The following is a 24,185-nucleotide window of genomic DNA, read 5'->3' as shown; positions in this document are numbered from 1 at the left end:
TTTAGAAAATATTGAAGAACAATACGATGAAAATAAGCAGAAAGCCATACAATTCATTAGGGAGCGATTAACATTAATTAATGCATCCAAAGAAAACTTACGGTATTCTCCAGAGAGTATGATACTATTCAGTATTTTATGTACAATTTCACCCCATGCTTATAAATTTTTAAGGAGTTCTGGGTGTATTTTGGCTCCTCACCCTCGGACAATTCAAAGGTTATGCTCATCTTTGGTAGCTAATCCTCAGAATGAACAATGCGAAGAGGACTTTTTAAAATACTTAAAACAAAAAAGTCCTTTACTTCAAGAATGCGATCGCATAGTTACAATGATGATCGATGAAATTCACATAAAACCATATGTCGACTATAAAGCTGGCAACATTGTAGGCATGGCTTACAATTCTGAAAACATAGCTAGAACTGCATATGTTTTCATGATTCAGAGTCTGCTGTCTAATTTTAAAGAAGTCATTCAGATAATTCCTGTAAAAAATATAACTGCTGAAATTCTTTTTAATTTCGTGCGTAGAGCAATCTTAAGTTTAGAAAAACTTGGTTTCTCAGTTATCTGTGTTGTCAGTGACAATAATGCCATTAATAGGAAAACTATGTCTTTTTTTACATCTCCTCCAAAATTAAGCATAGTGTATCCACATCCATCGGATGCCACTCGGCCACTATTCTTTATTATTGATTCTGTTCATATATTTAAATGCATACGGAACAATTGGCTCAATCAAAAAAGTGCAGATCAGACATTTTATTATCCAGATTTCGAAACTTTAAATTCAAATTTCTTAATGGCATCCTTTTCTACTTTAAGACAACTTCATAGCATAGAAAGCATAAATTTAGTCAAATATGCTTATGGATTGAATTTGAAAGCATTGTGTCCATCAAATTTTGAAAGACAGAATGTTAAACTTGTATTGGATATATTTAATCCATATGTGATTCAAGCACTTTTGAAATTAGGCAATGAACACCAACTAAAAAATTATAAATCCACAGCGAATTTTATTGACATTATATACAAATGGTGGTGCATCATGAACGTGAAAACGCCTTTCAAAGGAGATCGTTTCCGAGATGAATTTCAGAGACCTATTTCTGATAAGTGTCATATAAATTCCGAGTTTCTAGAAAAATTTCTCCTTTGGCTCGATTACTGGAAAGAAAATTCTTCAACAGGCACTCTTACAAAGGATACACTATTGGCTATCAGTCATACAACTCATGGTATAATGGAGATGTCAAAATATTGCCTTCATGAGCTGAAATTTAAGTACTTTCTTCCAGGAAAAATTCAAACTGATACCCTGGAAGCCAGATTTGGGAAATACAGGTCTTTAGCCGGATCACAATATTTAGTATCTGTAAGACAAGTCTATGAAGCAGAAACAAAATTACGTCTCCAGAACTTTTTACCCCTTACTCTCAATTCGAGCACATATGGAAAAATAAAAATTAGCAGCACTGACAACAGAATCGAAGTGGATGAAATTGAAGAAGAGTTTACAGAATTTGACATAAGTATTACAGAAAAGGATTTTGAAGATGCTGAAACTTTTTTACCAGTATTAACATACCTGTCAGGTTATTGTGCAAGAGCTGCTCTGAAAAAACTTAAATGCAATTCCTGTTTTAAACTTTTAGTTACAGATAAAGTATTGGAAAATAATCAAAATTATTCCTTAATTAAAAATATGAGCCGAGGAGGTTTGTTATGCCCTCGAGCGGATGTTGTTACTGTAATTATGTATAATTACGTAACAGTTCAAAAACTTCTATCAGTGAACAATGAACAAAAATTTTTAAAAAGCAAAATTCAGAGACAAATAACAGTCAAATCAACTTTACAAAATTTGAAAGACTGTGATGTACTTATGGATGCATGTGAAATCGGTCATTCGGCTGATATTATAATAAAATATTTAGTAATGGCAGCAACAAATTCTTTATTGAATAATTATTGCAAAAAAATAAATGATTTGCCTAAGCCTGTAGTTAAAAGGCGCAAAATACAAACTATTCAAACCAAAATATGAATTTTTACCTGCTACAGGGAATGTATGCATTTCTATATATTTGCACGCATTAAAATTTACGAAATTCTGAGTTTCATTTATTTTTTGTCAAAGGTATTCATTATGTATTCCCTCTTCATTTACTTGTGTAGTGCAATATCAATGCAACTTTTATATGTGTATATGTTAAAGTTCATGAAATTTTTTTATTGTGTTTTGATTTTTAAATTTAATTACTTCATATATATATATATATGTTAAAAATCCTAAAATTCTCTTTCTTCACCCCAAATATATTATTTTAAATTGTATATTTTGTATAGCAGTATGTCGAAGCAATTTTTTTTTTCAAAGAAATCGAATATATTGTCATACATATATACGCATGCATATACATACGTATGGAAATAAAAATGTATGGCATGATATTTCATAAAGACTACAATTTAAATTCTTTCTAAAGATAGAAATGTAGTCTTTATGAAATATTATGCCATACATTTTTATTTGATGAAATGCAGTCTATGATAAAAAAAAAAAGCAATATTTATCGTTCGTTTACAGACAGATTTGAATAATTCTGAATTGACTGCAAAGACAATTTCGATGATTTTCTTCTTTTCCTCTATTGGAACAATCCTTCCTCTTTTTAGTTGACTGATTGAAAATAAACATGTTATCTAAAGTATTTCTGTATAAATTGTTTCGAATTGTAATGTATAATTTAGTGCATCCTAAGGGCATTATATGTTAGTAATTTTATTCGGCAGTAATAATGCAATGATAGTTGTGTTTTTCATTTGTTGTGTTCAATATCCCAGTTTAGGATTTGTTACATTTGCCTTCCACACAATACTGCTAAACCATGTTTCCCTGTAAAGATCAGAGGTTAGCTATTTAGATCTATATCAGACCTCTATCAGAGATTTGATATTTGCCATTTAAAATGCAAAATAATATGCAATTCTCTCTGTGCACCTAATGTCTCAAATAATTATAAAAACTTATTTAAATAGTTGCAAGCTTAGCGTTATTTGTTTCAAACATGAGTATTTATTATTATTCGGCAACATATGTCAAAAATAAGATATATTACTTATACTTATCAAAGATGTTTATTAGTCAAGGCATAAATTGTTGTAAGTATAATTAATACGACCCTTGACCAATAAACATCTCTGATTAATTATATTTGTTTTCAAATAATGATTTTATGTTGCTACATGATTCCAGGTAAATTAGCTTCATAATTTAAATCAGTTAGAATTTATCTCAATTTTTTAGGATCTATATCCTGCCTTCATGTCTTAAATTGTCTTTCTGTTTAATTATTGCGTACAAATAAAATTCCGATTCATTAAGTGTGAAGTTTCTTTCGTTAACATGAGTTTCTCAGCGATTAAATTTAGTAACATCAGTAATAACTTTTAATGGAATTAAAAATTCTAGTTATTCGTATCGAAAACATTCTAAAAATAAAAATCTCGATTCTTCACATTCTAATGAAAGCAAGGTATTTTCCAGATTTATAAACGATGAGAATTAAATATAAAAATTTCAGTTTTTATATAAGCCTGTCAAATGGATATTTAAGAAGGCACTCTTAAAGTTGGCGAGGACGAAAGTATCCCTACTGCAGTGACGTCACGAACTGCGCGCCGTGGCCTTGAGTTAGTTCTAGGAGGTGTTGCCTAAGCTCATAAGTTGAAACTGGTTTAAAAAGAAACTACTTCAAGATGAACAAACCAATCAAAAATCCGAGACAAAATTTTAAGGTTGAATTTTACAATATAATATTAGACACTACTATTTCTTCAATTATTGAAATATTCAGTCAATTAAAAGTAATAACATTACAATTACTTCAAGGTAGTACACTATATACCGAATTTAAAAAAACTGGAGTGACAATGAAATTTTAAAGCATTGTAAAGGATTAGAACAAAAGTTAATGGACACTAAAAATGTTAATGGAAAGGATACTGACGGATTAAATTTGTTTGAAGAAATAAAATCTTTGCGACGTTTTACCAAAGAGAATTTGTCACATATTGATGTTTTAAATTATATTTATGAAAACAATCTTACCGATACATTTCCAAATATTGCAATTGCCTTTACGGATTTTTTAACCCTGAGAGTTTCGGTGGCTACTGGAGAACGAAGTTTTTTCAAAACTTAAAAGTGTAAAAAACTACATGCGATCTACGATGGCGCCGGAGAAATTATCGGACTTGTCGGATATCCAAAGAGAGCCAAATTTTGGATAAATTAAATATAAAGGAATTGATACGCGCGTTTGTAGCTGCTAAAACTAGGGGAATCAATATTTGAATATATTTTTCTAATTTTTATATTTTACGTAAAAATGTTTTATCATTATTAAATTTTAAAATTTAAGAAATAATAAAAAAACAATAACACGTGTTTTAATATTATAATTTTAAAGCTTTTCAGTTCGAAAGTCAAATTTTGAATATTATAAAAGAGTATTTCACATATAATTTGCAGCACTTTATATGAGTGCAACAGAACCCCATAAAGGGGCGCCAAATTTCAATTTGAACAAGGGCGCCTAATACCCACGCGGCGGCCCCGACTTTTTCTTACCTTGTTTTCAATCCGATTTTCTTCTTTGAAGCGTTTTATCACATACTGCACTGTAGAATGGGAAAATTAACTAATTTAGCGATGTTTCGAATTGATTTACCCCTACTATGGCGAAACATTATAAATTTTCAAATACTGTTTGTAATTTCTTTACGACTGCGATCCATTTTCAATAATAAAGAGAATATTATGAAGTAAACAATAAAAAATTAAAGCAAACAATTTTTAAATGCCACAGTATGCAAAAAATTTTAAAAAAAGTGGCAAACGATAATTCTAATTTTGATTTTATCCAAAAATATTTCAGTGTATGAAGACTTTTGTGAGATAAAATGTTCGTCATTTCTTGATTATTAATTTCTTAAAAATAAAGTTTCGATATATTTTAAAAATATTTCATGTAATTTTGTTAGGAATAGATTATAGATCTTATTATTAAAATCTCATTCAGAAAGTTTACTTTTAATTAATGGATAGAGCATTATTTCAATGAAAATCATAAGTGTACGAACACTTTTGGGAGCCACTGTATGTGATCCACACTCCATAGGTTTCAGTGTTAAAGTAAACCAGATCGAATTGCCTACTGGGTTAGTCTATCTCTTTTAAGGTCCATGGTGGGCATATTCCTTCTTATGCAAAAAATCTTGTTTATTTTATTCAAGGTCCGGTCTTCAACTGACCTTGGATTTTGCTAACCTTGCCTTACTCCATCTATTCTAACCTCCGTGTTCGCACCTAAACTTGATTTTTCCTCCTGCGGCCAGAAAGATTTATAGTGGATACCAAAAAATACGTCTGTCTCTCTACGCTCCGAATTTGTCACTAGATCGTCAGCTTTCAGCTATATCTGAATCCGGTCCTGATAACAGAACAACACCAAATTGAGGCGCTTATCTCTGCGGTAGCTACTGTATGACCTTAGGACCTCTGTATGTAGGGTTTAAGCCTAAAATAGTTGTTATGTTACACCAATGCCGGGCCCAATTCGTCATTAGACGTTGGCCACTGCTAAAACCAGAAGCGGTGGTTACTTTATTATGGAGGCAACAAATAAGTGGGCCCGCCTTTGCCTCCTGTTTGAAATTAATCAATTTCTTAACTTATTTTAATAACTTCGGACGAATGGAAATATATTTGGCAGAGAAAACCTTTTTAATTAAAAACGAACGTCTTTATTTAGCATTCTAAACATATCAGAAAAAGAACACTCCGTGCGCTATCATGCTCAAAGCTTATGTAAACAAAATATGACTGTTGCCGTGAAAATTCTACATTATAATGAACATATTCAATTATTAAAAGGGGCTTTGTCCCTAAAGGATGACTGTTTTCGTTTTGCGATTTTGCGTTGAATCACTATAAAGGTCCGTTTCACTTTTCAAACTGTTGCCATCAAATGTTAGATGTTAGAGTTCTGCATTATATTTGAAGAAATTAAATAATGAAAAAATTCGAGTGGCTCCTAAACACTATATCATCTGGGGGGGACAAAATCTTTTTATTATAAATTAATTGTAACATATGAGCGTTTAAGTAAAAAGAGCAGCGAAAATTTCCCAAAATCGCATGCACATAAATTTTAGCAGCATAGTTTTGTCAAAAATTGCGCGATTTGGCAACACTGCGTTGCAACGTAAAGCTGATTCGCTGGTTGTGGTTGCGCCAAAGAACAAATCTGTTGTATACCGTGTGGTTTTGTTTTTTAAAATTTCCGAGACTTCACCTGTGTCAGATGACTATGGATATGGATGCGGTTCATGAAGGAGAAGAACGCTTCAAAAAGCTTGCTTTGTATGTATTATGTATTCTTTTTTCAACTACACAAAATATTTATATTCGTGATCGGTTTGTACATAGAAATTTAGTATACAAGTAAATTAAAATTTTTGATATCCAAATGTAATCGAATATGTGTAGTTTCCAAAGAAAGTGCCAGAATATCTAAATGTGCGAAACTAAAAGTATAAAATGTTAGTTTCCTTGAATTATGCGTTTTCTTAGTCTTCATTTTACAATAAATCCAGGTGTAAAGTATAAGTTTAAAAATAGGCTGACCGTATTTTCGTCATGTCATATATTATATTAAGTTGACCATTATTCTTCAGAACCGTATGTTTAGCTTAAAATGCTCGTTAAAAATGGGACAAAATGCCATAACGCACGAAATACCTTAGACGGAGCTCACACTGTAAATAAACTAGAAACTCTTAAATTTGTTATTGGTTTGTAAGGAATTTTTTAGTAAAATTTTTTAAATGATCTTTCTGAAAATTTCTAAAATCATGTATTTAACAGCTTTTGACACTATAACATATTTTCTGAAGCAGGGCAGAATTTGAATGGTAAAACCTCTTGGAAAACCAACAAAGAGGTCTTGTAGAATATAATACAGTATTATCAATTAATTACGTAAATACTTTTCTCTTACTTGAAGCAGAACTGTATTAATCTTATGAGATATTTAGTCCAAGACAGTTTAATTATAATATTGTTTTTCAAACTTTTAATATTAGGTATATTTATATTGTAATAGATGTGTAAGAATTAAGGATACAGTGTATATTTAGCTGAAATATGCTAATCAGCCTAAATGCTACTATTTATCCAGTAATGTTAAATATTTAGGAAGAAAAAAATTTCCACACTTTTTTTTTTAATTCAGGATCTTTATTGATTATTTATAATGGGGATATTTCCATTCCATTTTATTTCTCTCTTCCTGTTAAATGTCTTAAAATTTGTTTTAATTAAAAATAAATAAAAGTTGTAGAATGATAGAAGCTTTTCATAATGTAAAACAACCTTTCCATGAATACATTTCTTCCCATAATGCAACTTTAAAATAATAGATTATGTTAATTAAAAATTGTAAAATAAAAGTTTGAAAGCAGATTGCTTTCACAAAATAAAAACGTTTAAAGTTAAGCTTTCCTGAAAATTCTTTTTCTTTTTTTGTTATCTTTAGAACTGATGAGTTATGATGTTAAAAATAGTAATCAATATATTTAGGGAAAATTTCATTGCATCTTTTCATGAAACATATATACTTCTGCAGAGAGCCTCTTTCTGTAACTGTTAATTGGAAGATAATATTTCTTATTTATTTTGAGATTAATTAACATAGCAATTAAATTATGTGGATGATCTTTCACTTTGTTAAAGATTTCTTACTGGTAACATTATGCTTTCTTGACTACTGTTATTTTAATGACTTTTGAAATTGCTTGTTTTCATGAATGTATTTGATTTATTCAGAAATTCTAATTAGATATAAACAAATTTCATTTAATAATAATTGAATGTCCTGGAAAGCTTCAAACTTCATTTTTTTTACTAGTACTTAAAAGATCTAACATTGTGGTTCTCAACCTATTTTGCCCTATTCACCCCTTTCACCATTGCTAAAAGATCATTCTCATCATGCCCTTCCTTTTCAGTACTTGAAATATATATATATTTATTTAGATTGCTTTTTAACTTGCTTTATAAATTAAACAACAAAAAATACAGAAAATGTTGGTATATACCAGTCTAAAATAGGTTTTTTTTTTTTTTTTTTTTTTTTTATATATATATATTCATAAACCACAGCTGCCAACTCTGGTTTTTCTTCTGGTCTCCTGGTAGATTACCAAATCTCCCAGTTTTCAGTTTTTAGCCTTTATTAAGGAAAATGTTTCCCAGAAATAAATAAAATTCATTGAATGAATTAAACTTAAATTATGCTAATTCCATCTTTTCACCTTTAGTGATTTTCAGAATAATTTTTCTTATTAAATTTTATTTCACCTGAATTGTATTTTTCATTACATTTTATTAATTTTATTAAACATCTGATCTGAGTTATCTTGATCTAATGGAGATATGGAACTACTCTTATATGCGCCCTCAAGTTGGCAAATGTGGCGACAAATTTCTCACCAAACATTTTTGGAAAGAAACTTCACGGTGCCATATTACTATCTAAATTTTTTGTCTACATTTAGAACTTTAAGCCTAAAATGTCTCTAAAAATCCGGTTTTTGTATGTACAAAAACCACGTTTTGAACACTCAATTTGAGCTAAAAATCCAAAACAAAAACAAAAAATTTAGATAGCAAAAATGTAAAGTTTCTAACCAAAAATATTTGACAAGAATCAATGTACACAGCGATGTTTTAACTTATTTACGAACTGCACAATCTAGACTACGAACTATGCACACCTCACTTTAATAAATTAACATAACAACAATAAATTTCAAAGAATACCATGTACACAGCATCCTGTTTAAACTTAAAAAAATATCTACGAATTGCACAATCTAGGCATTGCGCACAAATCAACAAAATAAACTAAAATTACAAACAATTCAAAAACAACAATAAGAACAAAAATTCATAGTAAAAAAACAATGAACATAACATTCTACAAAATAAAAACAGTAAAATAAAATGCACTTACCATAATACATTCGTTAATAAAATTTCGCCTGTCACACAGCGTCTGTGAACAAAAGTACCACCATTTTGCTATATCACATGTCTTTCTGCGATTCAAAATTTCGAAAGTAACAATAAAAACTTTCCCCCAAGTTAACTTACTACACGAAAACCACGATCCAAATCTTAAAACTCTGCTGACAGCCACATACTTTACCAGGAAGCATTTGACTGCAAATCCACACAAGGACTATCTTACAGCTTTCTTCATCTGAGTTCTCATAGCAGCTCCGCATTTCAAACTCCGTTTTAAAAGTACCACAGAAAATCCAAAAATACACTTCAATCCTCATAAACACGCCCGTGAACAAAAGACTTGTTAACAACTCCAACATCGTACCTTTTAATACTAAATTTACTTTCCACACGGTCTAAAATACGTGCTGAAACCTTCCCACCACGTCTATCATTGCAACATAGGCCATTTCAAAACACGCACGATAATAAAGATATAACAAGATAAGTTTCAATGTCAAAAGGGTTGCCATTGAAACAGCATCGTACACCAAACCATCTCACAACACTGAATTCCACGAAAAACCAGCGCAGAATACATATCGCCACATTTGGTGATCTTAAGACGCATATAAGAGTAGAGCCGGAGATATTTGTAGATGTTACATCAGGGTTCAAGCTGTGTTTAATCAATTAATATTTATGTCTAATTTAATTTTATTTTGATCTAAGTTACATTACCGATTTTATCCGGATTTAAAGTACTTTGATCAATAAAAACTTTCATTCACTACTTGAAATTTTCTCGATTCATACTCTATTTTGATTTTATTTTTGCCATCAGTTTGTACTCTATTTCGATATGCTGTTTAATATGTAAGCTACAGGGTAACACTTTTTTTATAAAACTGTTATTATTTTTTCTGTGGATGACAAAAGTTATCTCAATTAAAAAAAACTGTCAATTTCAACATTACACTGATCAATACATTATGTAAGTATAATCAGACATCAGGCTGATCTTTACTGTATGGTATCCCTTGGTTTCTGTCTGAAAAAAATCGGCAAGTAGCATTGTTCGTGAAATTTAAAAGCCCTAATGTTGATAATGTTGGCAAAACTAGCCTTGGGGAAAATTGTGGTTTTTTTTTTAGATTTTGTCATTAAGAAGCCATTATTTCTGCGAATATCACCAAACGTGTTGTGATAAATTGAGATTTTGGCCCTTTTTGTAATAGTAACCCTTCTGTATGGACCGGGATTTTTTTATTCTTTCCATTCTTTTCATTTGATGTGTTTAGTTGCACATGCATTGGTGCTGTATTTTGACGTGGGTACCATAATTTGAGTATGTCTGAGGTAAGTAAGAGGATGAATGTTGATGGTTTGGATGCTATTACATGTATTTATCCACCATTAAAAGCAGATGAGCCGAAACGACCAAAAATTTAATTGAATTCCTTACGTGGAGGATGGAGGAGATGGTGGTGGGAAGCATGAAAGTATGCACACAATAAAAGGGTATATTAAAGAATTGACGTTTCATTTATTTATTAGTCTCCATGTGTTAATTTTTGTTAAAAGATTTGTTGTTTAATGTTTTTATGTTAGGAAATATGTATTTTTGATTATTTATTACTTTCTGTTTGTGTATTTTTAGTTATTTGTTCTTCTCTGTGTGTTCAGACAGCGGCAAATTTTTTTCTGGTTAACATGATAGTTTTAACTTTGTTTAAGTGAAAATAGGTTGATGTGTACATGAACAAAGTTAAGACAGTGTGCAATGCCTGGTTTGTGCAATTCTCTGATTTTTTTTTAAAATTAAAATAGGTTGACGTGTACATGGACACCGAGTTTTTGTAAGTCTTTGACTTCTTGTTTGTAGCGAGCAGAAGAATCGGCATTATCTTGAAATTGGTGTTGATTCTTCTTGACGACGATCTTGGCATTAAAAAAAAAAAAAAAAAATATTCACCAAGGGGTATTGTAGAGTAAATTTTAACGCAGACATTATTTAAAAATTTATCCATTTGAGTGTGTTGCATATTTTTTGTTAGTAGCATTTCAAGGATGTTCTCCAAGACATGACATTACTAGTAACTTTCTCCAAGATATGACATTACTAGTAACTATCTGTAGTTGAAGATCTTCCAGCTGGTTGGTTTCAGCTTTATCAATAGCAGTTGACGAGTCTTGTGATACAAATGATACAGTGCAAGTTTCACTTTTTATACGATTTATTTCATCTAACGAGTCCCAAAGAAGAATTTTTAGGATTATTGCAACTCAAAAGTCAAACACGCGAAGAAGATATTGCAAATGCTCTAATTGGATGCATTCATAAACATCATATTCCACTCGATAAATTTGTCTCAATTGCAACAGACAGGGCAAAAAGAATGACCAGCGTAAGAAACGTATTTGTTATTATTTTGAAAGGAAAAATCAGTAACAAGATCTTACTTACCATTGTATCATTCATCAAGAAGTGCTTTGTGCGCAGACATTTCCAGAAGAAATTTGCAAAGTTATGGAATTTGTGATTATATTATTATGAACCCCATTATAACTAAAGTTCTTAATCATCGCCAGTTAAGGAATTTTTAGTTGAAATGGAGAGCAAGTACTCAGATCTTCTGCTGAATAATAAAGTGCATTGGTTATCAAGAGGAAATGTTTTGAAACATTTTGCATCCTTATTAACAGAAGTTAAAGTATTTCTCCTTGAAAAGTTTATAATCCAGAACTAATGAATGATCAATGGATCCAAAAATTTTATTTTATGGTAGACGTTACATCTCATCTAAATCAGCTTAATCAAAAAACTACTGGAGAAAGGAAACACAATTTTTCTGATGTTGTGAGAAGTTATTTCATTTGAAAGCAAATTATCTCTTTTTGCTCAAGATTTTGAAACAGAAACTTTGATTCACTTTCCTAACCTGTTGAAAGATCCCCAAGAAAATAGATCTAATATTGACATTTGCTATTTCAAAATAACAGTTTTAGATATGAGAGAAGTTTTTCTCAGCAGGTTTCAGGAATTCAGAATCAGCAAAGCAACGTTAGCCTTTGTTTAAAAACCTCTTTATACTAGTGAAACAGAATTGAATTTTTCTGTTTAATATTCACACTGGCAACTCTGAAATAAATTGCTGGATTAAAAAAAAAAAAATTACGAAACTTGAAATTTGAACATCTCAGTGCTGACACAGAAACATTGAGAAAAATAATGTGTGCTTAGTTCACAGCACAAGTAACCTGGAGAAGGAAGATATGTTGATTTTTAACATGTGGAATAATATTATTCCCGACACATATAATCAGCTTAAAAAACTAATGTTTGATGTTTTCCTTATTTGAGTCTACGTATTCATATGAACAATCATTTTCAAACATGAACTTTTTGTCAAGAGTAAATTGAGAAGTTGTCTTATTCATGAAAACTTGGAATAATGCTTAAAATTAAAAACAACATACAAAATGCAAACTTTTCAAGGAGATGCAAGGCCATTGTTCACATTAGTGTTCTGTTAGTCATTATTGTGATTTAAGTTTTTCGATATCTTACAATTCTCTTTTATCAATAAATAGTATCATTATTAAGTATAATATCAAGTTTTATTCATCATACATATATAGTTTAACTAAGACTTAAAAACTGAAGTATTGAGTTAATTTTAGGGAGTGTTGTGGAGCGAAAAAAAAGATGTAGTATTGAGAAAGGTATAAGATGATTTTTACATATACAGAGAATGAATGGAAGAAGATACACGAAACGAGACTACAAGTTAAGTGTGGATGGAAGAGTTGGAAGAAAGTCAAAACTTAGCGAACGTACCTTGATCAGATCGAAAACGTTCTCACTAAAAGCCAGCATCTAGTTAAGTGTATAAAAGTATAAATATCTATGTAATTTAAGTTTAAAATATGTGGCTCTGTAAAGAGATTTCAGTGTTGAACTGTTGATAATTGACTCTGTTGACTAATGAGTTTGCCTTCACTGGCCAAAGGAATATAAAACTGGTGAACTGAAACCAGTTTGTGTGCCATCTCAAACCTTTTCTGCAGCATGCACTATGCCCTAAAAGGCTGAATTGCTATTATGCCCAAAAGTGTGTATACATGTTATTAGATTTGAAACACTTTTTTTATTACTGTTTTTGAAATTATTAACTTTGTGTTTCATGTTCAGTTTCAGCAGTTTTCTTAAAATGTTGATTAAAGAGTTACTGTTTATTACATTTGCTATTCCTTATTACTGCACTAGAGGTTATGATTCTGTGTACATTAATTAGCAGCATGTTTAAATTCTTGGTTAAAGGTCTTCAAGTTAGTTTCATAATTATTTATTGTATATATTTTTCATATTCATCTTAAATTTCAGAAGAAATTTACATCCCAGTTTAGTGCTTTGAAGCAATGTATATGTAAATATTGTATAGCATATTCCGTTATGTACTGACTATTGAAATGAATTTTTATTTCTTTTTTGCAGGACATTTTGCAGTTTGAAGTCTATGTACTACTGAGGTAAAAAAAAAAATTTTGATATCTAATCTGAAAATGAAATATTTTTTCATAGGCAATGATTCAGTTTTTGACAATTGCATTCTAAATTAGAATTTTAAGCACATGTGTAAAAACAGGAAAGTGCTTTCCAGGATTTAATTTTTAAAAAAGTTTAATTTTTATTTCGAGAAATCATCTTAAATTTATTTAATAAAGATCATGGTAAATGATTCCAAAATTTTTGGTGTATATTTTACTCTTTCCCAGAACTTTCTGAGTTATCCTGCTGCAGATAATTTTTACATAACCACTGAACTTCTGTGATTATGATTAATTCAGGCTCCAAAGAACGTTGTTATATATGTAACTGTAACTGTATCTATTATTATCTTTAATCATAACTGTAATATAGAATAGTAGATGAGCAATGTAGAATAAATGATGTTTGTGTACATCTTGTAATCATCACTGAGCACGTACCCAACACATATAAAATACAACACATGGCGCAGTGGAAGGTAGATTAAAAAGAAAATTTTTTTTGAAGAACCATGCAGAGTCCGTAAAGATATTCTAAACAAAAACATGATGGGAAGTTGTTTACAGTGAAATCGAAACTTCTATCGATGGTAAGTGCGTTGTTTATTTTTATTGGAAGTGGCTAAAAATACGTATATATATAAACTATTTAAAGTCTTAAATTAAATATGGATGGATTAAAGCCACCAAGTAATCTAAGTTTCGAAGGAAATTTAAGCGAAAATTGGAAGAAATGGAAACAAAAATTCCAAATTTATATGTTAGCTTCTGGTGGTATTACTAAATCACCTGAAATTAAAGTAGCTATTTTATTGCATATTATTGGTGAAGAAGCACTTGAAAAGTTTAATACTTTTAATTTAAGTGAAGAAGATAAAAAGGATGTTGACAAAGTAATTGAAGCTTTCGAAAATTTTTGCATACCGAAAGCAAACAAAAGTGTTGATAGACATATATTTTTCTGTCGAACACAACATGTAGGTGAATTATTTGATGATTTCTTAACCGATTTAAAGAAATTAAGTAGCAACTGTGGATTTGGAGAATTAAAAGATAGTTTAATAAGAGATAGAATAGTAAGTGGAATTCTAAATAAAAATCTCAAAGATAGATTATTAAGGGAAGATCAGTTAACATTGGAGAAATGTATTAAAATGTGTAAAGCTTCTGAATTAGCAGAACTTCAGCTGAAAACTTTAACTGAAGAAAATAAAATAGAAGCGATCAAACGTAATAAATTTCCACCTTCAGAGGAAAAAAGTCAGCCTTGTAAGAAAGACTATCATGTAAAACAAAAGCAGCAAAGTACTAAATCTTCAAACTATCAAGGAAATAAGTACAATAATCCAAAACCATGTAGAAAATGTGGAACTTTTCATAAGTTATACAACTGTCCTGCTTTATAATAAGATTTGCTTGTACTGTAAAAAGAAAAATCACTTTTCTAAAATGTGCACTTATAAAAATGTTAATGTTGTATAGAATAATTTAGAGCATGAGTTACATAATAATGGTAATGAATATATTTTAGGGTCAGTAGAAGATACAAATCCATTTTCTAAAAATAAAACCGAATTGTTTGAAAAACTAAAAATTAACATTCTAAATATTTATTTGTTAAGTTGGATACTGGAGCTCAGTGTAATGTGCTACCATTGCCTAAATTTAAACAATTAAATTTAGGAGATAATGGTACTACAATTGATGTAGTCAAAAAATGTAAATTATTATGTGAAACATCGAAAGGGGACAAGGATGAAGTAGAATTTCAAGTCGTAGCATGTGATAAAACTGTTCCAGCTATTTTAGGTTTACCTACATTGCAAAAATTAAACCTAATACAAAGAATTTGTACAGTAAATCCTGATTCCAATGAAAAGTTACCAGAATCTTTAAAAGGATATCAAGAATTGTTTAAAGGAACTGGGAATTTAACTGGATATACATATCATATTAAATTAAAACCAGGAGCTGTTGGTAAAATAGAACTCTGTAGGAAAATTCCACTTAGCTTATTAAATCCATTAAAAAAGGAATTAGCAAGAATGGAAAAAGATGGTATTATAAAGAAAGTTAACCAACCAACAGAATTCGTGAATTCATTAGTGGTAGTAAGGAAAAAGGATGGAAATTTAAGAGTGTGTTTAGATCTTCAGCACCTTAACCAAAATATACTGAGAGAACATTATCACATACCAACCTTTGAAGAAATTTCATCTCAAATGACAAATGCAAAGGCTTTAGTATTTTAGATGCAAACAAAGCATTTTGGCAAATTAAACTGTCAGATTCAAGTTGTGAATTTACTACATTTAACACTCCGTTTGGTAGATATTGTTTTTTGAGGTTGCCATATGGACTGAGTTCATCACCAGAAGTTTTCCACAGAAGTTTTTCTGAAATTTTTAGTGATTTAGAAGGAGTTCAAATACACAGTCCAGTCACATTAATGTGACCATCTGTCAAAAGCCAGAATAACCACCTTTCGCAGAGCGGACTGCTGCGAGACGTGCAGGAAGAGAGTCACATAGGTCCCTGAAGGTGTTCTCTGGGATGTTGAGCCATGCCCACTCTAATGCCGTGGCCAGCTGCGCTAGATTACGTGGTTGAGGATCCATGGCGCGAACAACTCGATCGAGATGGTCCCACAGATGCTCGATTGGGTTTAAGTCAGGTGAGTTTGCTGGCCAGGGGAGGACGGTAAACTCATCCTGGTGCTCTTCGAACCACGCACGTACACTGGCAGCTGTATGGCACCTCGCATTGTCCTGCTGGAAGATGCCATCATCCTGAGGAAAAACAATGCGCATGTAGGGGTGAACATGGTCCGCAAGGACAGATGCGTACTTGTATTGATCCATTGTGCCTTCCACAATGATCAGTGAACCTAGAGAATGCCAGGAAAACATTCCCCAGACCATAATGCTCCCGCCTCCAGCTTGGACCGTTCCGGCAATGGTTGCAGGGTGGTTCCTTTCAGAGGTTTCACGCCTTATACGCCAACGTCCATCTGTCCGATGGAGCATAAAACGCGATTCATCCGAAAACGCAACCTGTCGCCACTCAGTGGACGTCCAGCTGCTGTACTGGCGTGCAAATTCTAGCCTTCACCGTAGATGAACAGCAGTCAGCATAGGTGCACGAACCAGGCGTCTGCTTCGGAGGCCCAGACGCAGCAATGTTCACTGAATAGTACTTTGGGAGACACTTTTGGTAGCCCCTTGGTTCATTTTGGTGGTCAGTTGCTTAACGGTAGCCCGTTTATCTGCCTGAACGCATCTCCGCAACCGTCGTTCGCCTCTATCATCTATGGCCCGTGGTGCACCACATTTGCCACGTCGCTGATTTTGGACAGTCCCATTTTGCCATGCACGGTACACTTTTACCACGGCGGCACGCGAACAGTTCACAAACTCAGCCGTTTCGGAAATGCTTCCACCCTTGGCCCAAAAGCCAATGATCATGCCCTTTTGGAAGTCGGATAAATCGCTTCGTTTCTGCATTACGCCAACGATTGAAATGTTTTCCGAAGCCCTCACACACCCTTTATATACGCTCAACTGCACTGTGCTGCCACCTGCCTTCTGTGATTGGTTATTTAACTCTGACATGGAAAGTACGTGGTGGTCACATTAATGTGACTGGACTGTGTATATATAGATGACTTATTAGTTTGGGGTAAAGATAAAAAAGAACATGATTCAAGATTAAAGAAGTTGTTGGACAGAGCCAGAGAAAAGAATGTTAAATTTAATTTAAATAAATGTAAATTTGGGCTGAATGAAGTGGAATATATGGGACATACTATATTTTCTAAAGATGGTTTAAAACCAGATGAAGACAAAATTAAGGCTATTCTAGATATAAAACAACCAAAAAATGTGAAAGAATTAGAAACTTTCTTAGGAATGATTACATATGTTTCTAGATTTATACCTAATGTATCAGAATTGACATCATGTTTAAGAGATTCGTTGAAAAAACAAGTTATCTAGAACTGGAATGCAACACATGAAAAAGCATTTAGAAGACTAAAAAATGTCTTAGTAAATAAACCAGTTTTTCAGTATTATGATATAAACATGCTAGTAGTTTTATCTGTAGATGCATCTCAAGAAGGACTAGGAGCAGTCTTACTGCAGAATAATTTACCAGTGGCATATTCATCTAAGGCATTAACAGATACACAGAAGAATTATGCTCAAATTGAAAAGGAAACTTTAGCTATTGTATTTGCGTGTGAGAAATTTCACCAGTATATATTTGGAAAAAATATTACTGTGGAAAGTGATCATAAACCACTGGAATCAATTTTCAAAAAGCCATTAAATGAAAGCCCTGTAAGACTACAAAGAATGTGTATAAGATTAGAGCCATATCAGTTTGAGATAAAATATAAACCAGGAAAAGAACTTTTTATAGCGGATGCATTATCAAGATCATTCACTGATGCAGGATCTGATTTCTTTGAAGGAGATATAGAAGCTCATGTTGGACTGGTTGTAGAATGTATACCAATGTCTAATGGTAAAATGGAAGTTTTTCAACTGGAAACAGAAAAAGATGAAGAACTACAAGTTTTAAGAAAATTAATTAAAACTGGATGGCCAGATGAAAACTGTATGGTTCCAGAATTGGCAAAACCATATTTTAACTTCAGAGAAGAACTATCAGAAGCAAATGGATTAATATTTAAAAATTCCTGCGTTGTTGTACCAAGAAGTTTACGAAAAGATATGTTAAGCAGAATTCATTATGGTTATTTAGGAGTAGTAAAATGCAAGATCAAAGCAAGAGAAATATTATATTAGCCAGGAATGTTGAAAGAAATTGAAGATTTGGTACTGAATTGTCAAACATGTTTAAGTTTACAAAAAGCTAATACTAAAGAACCAATGATATATAACGAAATAACTAATGGTCCATGGGAAGTATTGGGAACAGATCTCTTTTACTTTCAAGGAAGGGATTATCTAATAGTAATAGATTATTTTAGCAAATATGTTGAAATTGGACATTTGGAAGATTTGTCAAGTGTGATTTTGTAGCAGTGATAAAGCAATTGAAATCAATTTTTGCAAGACGTGGTATTCGGAAAATAGTATATTCGGATAATGGTCCACAATATAATTGCAGAAAATATAAAGATTTTGCAAGAAGATGGAATTTTGAAACCAGAACTTCAAGTCCAAAATACCCACAATCTAATGGAATGGTTGAAAGACATATTCAAACTGTCAAGTGAATGTTAGAAAAAGCTGTAGTTGACAACAAGGATCCATATTTATTATTACTGGAATATCGTAACTCTCCTATTTCAGATTTGATGTTTGGAAGAAAAGTAAATGGATTGATGCCTATAAAAGAGAATTTTGTCCAAGCTAAACGATATGAAGACCATAAACAACATTTACTGAAGAGACAAACCTTACAAAAAAGTTATTATGATAGGAATGCAAGACCATTAAAACCACTGAAAACAGGAGATCATGTTTACATAAAAGAGAAAGAGAAAAAACTAAATAAAAGAGGGAAAATTATAGAAGAAGCAGAAAGACCATGTTCATATAGGATTATAAGAACAGATGGAAGAATTGTAGAAAGGAACAGAAGAGACCTTCTTAAAGGAACTAATCAGGAAGAGTTTGCAATACAAAACAACTATGAGAATGAAGTTATAGATGAACCCGAGATACATGAAATTAGTAGGAGCACTACAAATTTAGATGTGCTTGTAAGTCCTTCAAAATCTAACAGAAGTGTTGTGTCACCAAGTAGTGAAAGAGGTATAGTATCATCAAATTTTTCAAATGGACATAACTACGTCACTCGATCTGGTAGGACTGTTAAGAAACCTTATTATTTAAAAGAATATGTTTAATTTTACTACTATTATTATTTTTTATAAAAAAGGGAGATGTTATATATGTAACTGTATCTATTATTATCTTTAATCATAACTGTAATATAGAATAGTAGATGAGCAATGTAGAATAAATGATGTATGTGTACATCTTGTAATCATCACTGAGCATGTACCCAACACATATAAAATACAACACAAATGTGATGTTTGTGTCATTATTTGATTTTTAGGAAAGTGATTATTCTAAACCTCATGTTTATATAAAAATTAACTGTAGTTTGAAAATATGAGTCTTGGATGATAATATCAGCAGCTCTTTTAAATAGAAGCTACAACTTGCTTAAAAATATCTTGTGCAGTTAATGCCACTAAATACCTTTCAACATAAAAAACATCTTCAGAAGTATTTTTATTTCTTGCATTTGCTGCAACCATGAAAGAAAAGAAAAATCTTATTACAGTCAAAAGTCGTTAATCCGGAATCGTCGGGACTTCGGCGATTCCGGATTATAGATCATCAGTTTAAATCTGGTAAGATGGCATGCAGAAATTATAAAATTAAAAATGTGAAACCGTAATTTATGAAATAAAGAACAATTATGATCTAAAGGGTATCAAAATTTACAAAAAAAAAAAAAAAAAAAAAACCTTAATATTTATTTGTTTACTTTATTAAACATTTCTTTCAATGTAAGTTGTTTAAGTTGCTTCGTTTTCTGTGATAATACTTTCTCTTTAATTTTATAAACAGACATAATTTCTTTGTTCAGTTACAAAGTTCCGCTGTTCAAGTCCCGTAATTGCTGTGCCGAGAATACCGACTTACTTGTCAATCGAAGTGTTTTCGTTTTCAATAACCTCTGGGTCACTTTCTTCACTATTGGAAGCGAATTATAATGACGAGGAACTTGATTTAAATCATATCAAAGACAGAGTACATCAAGATGAAATACTACACTTAGTAAGGAATTATAAGCCAAATAAAATAAAAACATCTGCCCTTAAGATAAGGATAGTGCTGACAGATCAACTTCCAATCTGCGGCGTGAAATTGATAAACAGATTTCGGATTTCAAAACATACTTTCGCTTTGTAGATACAAATTACATATTAGTAAATATATATCGGAAATTCTATTTGACATAATCGAAAGTTCAAGCTTACTTTTATGAAATTGCTCTAACAGTCTGCAAAAAGTAATAAGCCGGATCCAATTCGAAGATTAAGGAACAACATAATCTGCAACATTAACTGAATTAGATAATTTTAGCTCAGCTTATACCTCCGTTACACATTAAACGCGCATGCGCACAAACATATTAGCAGCCGTAAAGGTCTTACGCGCTCTCGTAAATGCCTGTGCGCATGCGCAGAAAGTTTGTAGCTTTGATGTCCGGATTATAGATCATTCCAGATTATGGGTGTCCGAATTAACGACTTTTGATTGTATTAAATTTTGTTGTTGTTAAACATATCTGTAGTAGAAGATAAGCATGTTTTATTTATAATATTTTTATGTATTGTTTTACATATTTAGAAGTATTAAATATGTATATGATGCACAATTTTGAAATCTACAAAATAAATTTTGTTGTATATAAAATTAAGTTAAAGTAAAATAACAGACAATAACATTGCAAAATTAAAAAATTACTCTAACAAACACTTAAAAAAAGTGAAAATAAAATGCATTAAAAATTTGAGTAATATTCTTAAAAGTATCTCTTCATATGGTATTAATAAATACAGTACAAAGTCTGAAATCTGGACTGGTCGGGATTTCAGCGATTCAAGATTTGGGATTTTTCTGGATAATAGATCATCAATTTAAATCTGATAAGATGGCATGCAGAAATTATACAATTAAAAATATGAAACCGTAATATATGAAATAAAGAAGAATTATGATCTAAAGGGTAACAAAATTTACAAAGCTTAATATTTATTTGTTTATTTTATTAAACATTTCTTTCAATGCAAGTTGTTTAAGATGCTTCCACAAAAAATTCAAAAAGTTCCTTTTTCTTTTTTCTTGTGTCATATATAGTGGACTTTCCAATGCCATACACCTCGCATAATTTTGAGACAGATATGCCTTTACCCATTTTTTGCAGAAATTCCACTTTTTGTTTAAGGGACATCAAAACGTGGTTTCACTATGGAGATCCTTTGGCAACTCCAGAATTGAAAACACTTTTCGACATAATCGAAAGTTCAAGCTTAGTTTTTATAAAATTGCCATAATAAAAACAGTCTGCAAAAAATAATAAGCTGGATCAAATTACGAGGGCTATCCAGAAAGTAGATTACGTTTTGGAATAAAAAAATAAACAAAGTATAGGAAACAAATTTTATTATATACAGATGAAAGTCACACTCAAATACTACTTTTCTACATAGTCACCATATAAATTAAGGCATTTATCGTAGCGATGTACGAGCTTGGAAATTCCTTCGTCGAAAAATTCGGCCGCCTGCGCCTTCAACTACTTCGTTACCTCTTCTTGCCTTCCATCTTGCACAAAACTTGTGGTAACCAAGCTTTTCGCTGATGATTTCGTGCAACAAACTTCGCGAAATTTGTGGAAAACTCAAAGAAAGTTCCATTATTGTGAAATTTCGATTTTCACGGACTTTAGCATCGACTTTTTCGAGAAGTTCGGCGGTCACTATGCTGGGTCTCCACTTCGATCTTCGTCGTGAACATTGGTTCAGCCATTTTGAAATCTTATGACCCACTGACGCACTCCACCTTCAGTGATAATGTTGTCCCCATACACTTCACGAAGCTGCCGATAGATTTCTATCGGTTTACAGTTTTTTGCAGTCAGAAACCTTATTACTGAGCGCACCTCGCAGCTCGCGGGATTTTCAAGTAACGCAGACATTTCAAACCATCACAGTATCTGAACGGAGCACAGCACGAACCTCTCACTAGCACGGCTAGATGGAGACTGAGCTGCGCAACGCTCTGACCCCAAGATGGCCGCGCTAGCCCCGCCCCTAGCGGACACAGACGGAAACGTAATCTACTTCCTGGATGGCCCTCGTAGAAGACCAGAGAGCAGCGCAGTCTGCTGCATTAATTGAAATGCCTTAGAATCAGTAAAGATAATTTTAGTCTAACTTAATAACGTCCATTATACATTATTGGCTGTGTATCACAAGCTTGGCGACGAAGGCCAAGTTGTTTTGCTAAATTTTGTCTTGCTCCTATAGAGTACTGAATTAAGCCTGAACTGTATTAGTTTAGTTATTTACTATACCTATGTTTATTTCTTGCACATGCTTCAAACTAATCTGAGTCCTGAATAAATAAATTCTGCGAACGGGCTGGCTGCATGGGCGTTTTCCTGGTTTTCCCCATGTGTAACGTGTATACGAGCCAGTTTCCCTTAGAAAGTCCTCCACGAAAGGCATCCCTCCCCTTAGGCAGATAGCCCTAGTGTGCTTTGCCGTATTCTCAATACACACACACACACCTGAATAAATAAACTCCCACATATACTTAAGGCTTTATCTAGGGCCGGCACTCGATACCGCCTGGTGCAGTCTCTATAGGTCCTAAATTCTGCTGCAAAGCGCTTTCGTAAGTTCTAGATTTTCACTGTGCCTAAACTATGGATCCCAGTGCTTTCCCTAAATCATAAATACTTCTCATCCCTTAATTTTACCACTCGGTGCTTCCCTAAATTCCAAAAATTTCGTCTTCCCTAAATTCTGCCGCCGCTTCTGGGTTTATGGGGAATAATATATCAGTTATTCTTAATTAAAATAGCACTAAATGTAATCTTTTGGCCTGTGAGTTTCATTCACAAAATCTATTTTTAGCATATGAAAAGAAATTTTTGTTGAATTTTTCCTCGTCGACATTTCTTAGAACATTTAAAAATCTATAATCATCGCCAAGCCTAATGTTAGCATAAAAGGTTGCCGTACTCTTGTTATTGAATTACTAAGTTTAGACATCACAGCATAAGTTATTACTGAAACTCATGCATTGATAAACATGCGATGATGAAAGTAAACTATAATAAATAATGACTCGGTCGGCATCAGAGATATAAAATAGGTGAATGTTTCGGTTTCAGATGTATGCCAAGTAGATACTCAGCTATGGAGCCAATTTATGCTTACGTGATTGTTTTTCCATAACGAGGTGTTTTATTTAGTGCCTTAAGTGAAATTAAGAATCGGAATTTTCAAGTGAAAATCTCCATGTTTTATTATGGAAGAAAAAATCAAATGTGCATGCGTAAAGCATTAATAAAAAAAAAATGTTTGTGGCTTTGAGATCCGTATTTTAGATCATTCCGGATAATGGACGTTTGGATTTTGGACTTTGTACTGTATTTATTGTTCAACATAAATAAAATTGAAAGGATTTCATCTGATTAATTCTCTGTAAAATTGTTTTTGGAAATGTTAAGTTAAAAATAAATGTGGAAACTCATTGAAGATCGTAACAAAATGTGGAAACCATAGTTACGAGTAATGTCTCCCTCCCCCCCAAAAAAAGGATGTAAAATTTCGGTGTATGTATAATGTAAATAATAATTCAAAAAGAATGTGAAATCAAAATGAATAATCCAAAAAGAATGTAATATTTCGGTATATCAAAATATTATGAATTTATATAAAGTGCGGCCATTATAGAAATTCATATGTGTCTTCAGAAATATTTAA

At 31.9% G+C, this 24,185-nt stretch overlaps 1 protein-coding gene across 1 annotated transcript in view; it reads left to right on the top strand.

Annotated features, from left to right (window-relative positions):
* The first annotated feature begins 6,290 nt into the window (after positions 1-6,290).
* The window catches only part of LOC146997050 (uncharacterized), a 35,555-nt gene continuing 17,660 nt past the window's right edge, over positions 6,291-24,185 (top strand). Inside the window, exons 1-2 of the mRNA XM_085816454.1 lie at positions 6,291-6,436; positions 13,581-13,615. The gene's annotated coding sequence lies outside the window, so the exon portion shown is untranslated. The remainder of the gene's footprint in view (positions 6,437-13,580; positions 13,616-24,185) is intronic.

Source organism: Stegodyphus dumicola, chromosome 5 (genome assembly GCF_044657685.1).
Source record: "Stegodyphus dumicola isolate Sdum_Otavi_A_Nest chromosome 5, ASM4465768v1".
Taxonomy (NCBI): domain Eukaryota; kingdom Metazoa; phylum Arthropoda; class Arachnida; order Araneae; family Eresidae; genus Stegodyphus; species Stegodyphus dumicola.
This window is presented reverse-complemented; position numbering and strand designations above follow the sequence as displayed.